The sequence below is a fragment of the Frankliniella occidentalis genome, unplaced genomic scaffold (assembly GCF_000697945.3).
Source record: "Frankliniella occidentalis isolate FOCC.00 unplaced genomic scaffold, Focc_3.1 Scaffold5, whole genome shotgun sequence".
Lineage (NCBI taxonomy): Eukaryota > Metazoa > Arthropoda > Insecta > Thysanoptera > Thripidae > Frankliniella > Frankliniella occidentalis.
Genome location: NW_026267135.1, coordinates 1,943,569 through 1,948,806, shown reverse-complemented (window position 1 = coordinate 1,948,806; position 5,238 = coordinate 1,943,569). Strand labels below are relative to the sequence as shown.

The following is a 5,238-nucleotide window of genomic DNA, read 5'->3' as shown; positions in this document are numbered from 1 at the left end:
ATTGATATTATTCTGTCGTACTTGCCTATCCACAAAATTACTTTGCTCACATTTCCAGTAATATAGAAAATAGCAGTTCTATGAAGTTGTTGCTTTCTCAATGCCGTAAGTATTACTCATGTACTTACTCTTGTCATTATTTCTTGGTAGCTACTATTTCTGAAGGTATTCCTTCAGGTTTCTTTTTTCTTTTAAGCTTCCCTCAGTATTTTGCTTGTAATTTTAGAACAGTAACTATGGAATGATGCTCATATATTGTGGCTGCCAAACTACTCCATTTAAAGTGGTTCAAACCTTAATTTATAAGTTTTGTTCCACTTTAGTGAGTGAGTAGCCATTGTCCTTACATTCAGAAAAGATTTTTTATGAGAAACGTACTTGAAGTGTTTGTATAACCTTTGCCCTTTGCCTAGTGAGTTCAGTAGTGATGACTGGGATTTTTAAGTTGAGAATACCCATAAATAGTTTGTTTTTTGACTGCAATTGGTTTTGATATGATGTGATAATTATGGCTGCTTTCATGGTAGCTGAGGTAATGTAAATGGTCATATTTATCACATCTTTTCGTGATGGTTGTACCTTTGAATTAGAGGCTAAATCAAAGCAGCTATATGGGCTCGGTTCATTGTGTTATTATTTTTTAGGACTTGTATGTTATTACTGTATTATGATTATTATTAAATTGTGTATATCTTGTAATTGTGTACTGTAATTTATGTTATCTAATGTTAAAGCGGTTTTAGACACGAGGTAGCAGTCTAAAGTCATGCTGGAGTTTTACTGCATTGTATAAAACTACACATTTTGTTTTATCAAAATGTCTTCTGTAGTGTGCTGAGTAGAGCAAATTTCATTAGAGGGTTGTGCTAACTAATGTTTAGACAATAATTGTAATATATACCTAGGACTTGAATTCTTGGTGTATTGATACTGATTCCTTTCTCCATTTGTGGTAGGTGTCATATTTCTAATGTCACAAATTTGATGGACATTATTGTGCAGTACAATAGTAACTGAACATTTTGCCTCTTTGCTGTTATTGTAATGTTGGTGCAACCCTCATGGGCCATAGTTTTGTTCACAGCTTCATAAATGTAAAGGCAACTATTTTCTGGGAGTACAAGTTGTTCCCCAGCTCAGTCACATAATGAATGACTGATATGTTTGTTTTGAGGTGATTGAAATGACCCTGTTAGATCTGTTATGAGACAAGATTAATGGCTTATTTTATTTTGAAGCATTTTAATCAACCTTCTGTAAATCTGTGATAAGTATACAGTTACGAGGAGGCCAATTATCTGTTTATGGCCTGCCATCAACGGTAGGAATTGTGGGTCTATAATAATAATAATAGTATGACTTGTGTACTGATATTATCAGCAAGACCCTTAGGACCACATTTTGTCATGAATGTGTATGTTATAGTATTCATGTATTTAATGTGTTAAGTATTCAAATCACATTTTGCAATGCTGGGAGTTTGCAACTGGAAGAAATACCGGTACGTACTTTGAAGGGTACTGTTAAAATTTGCAGTTGATTACCTATCATATGTTGTTTGACTAGTTATGGAAAGGATGTGAGAATTCTAGTTTCTGTAGTCAGTTATCCTTCTCGCAGTGAGCACAAGAAATTTATTCGTAATCAGGTTGTCAGTATAGATGTAGCCTGAAATTCTCAATTGAATCGGAAGTGCACTAACTTTGTTAGTTAATGGTTTCTGCTTTCAATTAAGAGAATTGAAAAAGAGTTCTGAATATGTGCACCCAATTTTAGACTGTTACATCAGTTCTTGCTATGTTTGAGACAATTGAGTTTTTCTCTCTCATACCTTTCACCAGTTTGAAATGTAATTCGCCATTGGTTTCCAAATTTTTACTTAAAGACTTCCTAATTATTTGGACTGGATAATGTTTTACATGATTCACTTTCCTTATATCATCTAGTCAATACATTCGAATTCATTTATGTAAACTGTCTTATTTTAAATAAGGGCTGTAAAGCAGTGCTGGAGGTCCAAGAGATTTTTTAGTGCAGACTTAAAAATTTGCATTTATTAACCAATCTCCTTATTTTAGTCGCTCTTTATTCTTTATGTTAGCTATGGAAATTTCATATATTTTTCTCATGATGATTTCTATTCCTTGCTTATTTGCATAAATACAATGTAAATATCATTTGCAACGTTTAGTTTGTGAAATGTACCTAAAGATGAGAAGAATAAAAAATCTTTTACTGCCAACGTTTTATGACGTAATTCTCTTTCGGACCAGTCTGCGCCAATGCGAGGGCAGGAGAAGCCCCTGTGCGCGCCCGAGGCGGGCTGCCGTCTTCTCAGGGCTGCATGGCGGGTTTGCCTACCCCACGCGCTGCAGGCGCCACCGCTGGCGCACGACCCTGCTTGTACAACCGACACGGGCAGCTTCCACGTACCGAATGTAGACACGAAGCACAAGGTCCGCTCGCCACACTCCCCTTCAACCATCCTTCCCACTTTCCCTCCCCCAACCCTGGTTAGTCGACAAGTTTAGGGTTTCACTGGATTTTTTTTTTGCCGTAGAAAAACTTGAATTATTGATTGTGAGTTGAACCACCGGCCTCCGACTCGATGAGCCACCACTGTGAGAAGTCGCGGCTGCTGCAAGGTGAGAAGGCGCAAAAAAAAAGGGGAAAAAAGAGACTTCCCCGGGAAGGATTCGAACCTCCGACCGTTATTTAAGATCAGAATAACGCGCTGCCAACTGCGCCACCGGGGACTCGTGAGATCAAGAGCGTGGTGCTGGCGGTGACTTACCGCGGTGAGTCACTGGTTGGAGTCGGAGCTCAGCGGCACGGGCAGGGGGGGGGGGGGGGGGGGATGAGTCACCGCGGACGGACCACGCCAAACAGGACCAAACATTTGGAGTGGGGCTTCCCGCCCGCCGGTACAGAGGTCGATGCGGGCGGGGCGCCACTTGCAATACGGTCCCGGTGGCGCAGTGGGTAGCGCGTTATTCCACAGGTGTAATTAAAGCCCGGAGGTTCGAATCCTTCCCGGGGAAGATGTTCTTTTCTACTCGCCCCTTTCTGCCCTCCCGATTCGGTCGCCTTGGTTGGTAGCCGGTTCGATTCCCGTCCGCAGATCAATTTTTCTAGAGACAGCGGGGACACAACGGGAGACAAGCTTGTCAGCCGGAGCCCCATCGAGGCTCGCAGGGCAGCGGGAGGTCGCTGGTTCGGATACCGTCCGGAGTACGTTTGTCCCCCGTGCGGTTGGACGAAGTTCTGAAGGTGATGGTAGCTAGCCAGCTGGTAGCCGAGCGTACCAAGGCGAGAACCGCAGGCACCCGAAGGAGGAGGATGGTCGCAGGTTCGAATACTGGCTGCGGAATTTTTTCTCTGCTCTGCCGGTTGTATGCTCGTCGGATGCTGACCCACTTGGCAGGCAGTCGGGGTGTGTTAAGGCGCGGACCGTCCGAAACTGTGTGCCCAAAGATCGACTCCCGGCCGGGGAAACTTTTTTTTCTCCGTTGCCTCTTATCTCACGTAAGGCAGGACCGAGCTCCGACGGGCTTGATAAGGGAGCTGGCAGCCGAGCGGGCTAAGGCACTCACGGCCGGGCGAGACGCCCTCCGCTCCGAGCACGGTCGCTGGTTCGAACACCACCTTTGGAACACTTTTTCGGCACCGCTTGCAGGCGCAACAGCAGCAACAGCAGATATCCCTCCCGTTGTTAGCGCTGCGTCAATAAAACTGAGTACGTTTCTAGCTGCTAACGTCAGCGTAGATTGGCTTGTCTCCCGGAGCAATCTTCCACAGCATCTTTCCGTGGCTAAGCTGCTAGAGCGCGGGTGCGAGGCGGGGATGTTCGCTGGTTCGAATACCCTCCGGAGATCATATTTTCCGCTGTGCTGGCCATGGCTATGCGGCTGCCAGAGATTCGATCGACCCTTGGAGCGGCGATAGGTGTTTCGCCTTCGTGGGTAGGTGGGCAAAGTGCCAGGTCACCGCGCGCGTGTTCGCAGGTTCGGGCCTCGTCCGGGAAAGATTTTTCCTTCCCGCTGGCCTTCGCGCGTCAGCGAAAGTTGAGATAGGCTTGTCCGCTCAAGCAACGTTTTGTACCTTGCGTCCATGGCTCAGTTGGCAGAGTGGCTGATCGACACCGGGCTGGTCGTGGGCTCGAATACTGTCCGTGGTTCCTTTTTCCCGTTCGGTGCTATGCGGGTAAAATGAAATTGGTCCCGACCAGGACTCGAACACAAGCCCGACGGTAGCCAGGACCACGCCGCGGCACGCTCGCCACTCGGCCATCGGCTCCTCATGCCCCCGACTAGTTCATAACTCGGTCGTGCTTTACGAGTCTGGGTCTCCCGTGAGGCAGGCGGTCAAGTCCGCCTCTTCGACGCGCTGCAGCCCGGGTCACAAAACACGGAAAATCACCGAAAACCATCAAGAAATGCGCCGAATCTGAATCTCGGCGAGCGGAGCGAGCGTTCATCGACGATTTCCCGTGATATCTGACCCGGGCTGCAGCGCGTCGAAGAGGTGGACTTGACCGCCTGCCTCGCCCAGCCGACGAGAGACCACGACCCGTGTGGCGGGACCGAGTTCTGATCTCTCCAGTAGCAAGAGGCGCGGACAGCCGAGTGGCGAGCGTGCTGGGCCGTGGAGCGGTGACCACCGTCGGCCCGGGTTCGAATCCCGCCCGGAGAATACTTTTCGCGTTTGTGTCTGGTCGCCGCGCCCATGTTCGCAGTTTCGAATCCCGTCCGGGGAACATTTTCCCCCTTCCTGGCCGACGGGCGTCAGCGACATTGGAGAGAGACTTGAAGCATCTTCTTGCATCTAGCCTCCATGGCTCAGCTGGTAGAGTGGCTGCTCGCAACCGGGCTGGTCGTGGGTTCGAATACTGTCCCTGGTTCATTTTTCGCGTTTGGTAATATGCGGGCAGAGGACCAAGGGTAGGACAAGAAGACTTTCAACACGGTCATCAGTCGGTTAGCTTCGTAGCCGTGGGGTTTGGGTCACTGCTCTCGAGCAGCGTTTGGACCCGCACCCTTGACTCGGGTTCGAGTCCCCTCGCTACCGATTCGTTTTTCGCTTTCCGTTTGCAACTGTCTTACGGCTGGGCGAAGGCAGCTCAAGTATGATCCAGACGCCGTTTTCTCTGACCACCAGCAGCCAGTGGCCGCGTGGGTTAAGGCGTCTGGGACTGATCGCTTCGGTGTGGGAACGACTCCCACCCGAAGCGGGCGGTCC

At 48.1% G+C, this 5,238-nt stretch overlaps 1 non-coding gene across 1 annotated transcript; it reads right to left on the bottom strand.

Moving 5' to 3' along the window:
- Positions 1–2,681: 2,681 nt before the first annotated feature.
- Trnai-gau (transfer RNA isoleucine (anticodon GAU)) lies at positions 2,682–2,756 on the bottom strand. The gene has a single exon. It is a non-coding gene; the product is annotated as a tRNA-Ile (tRNA).
- Between the last annotated feature and the right edge of the window lie 2,482 nt (positions 2,757–5,238).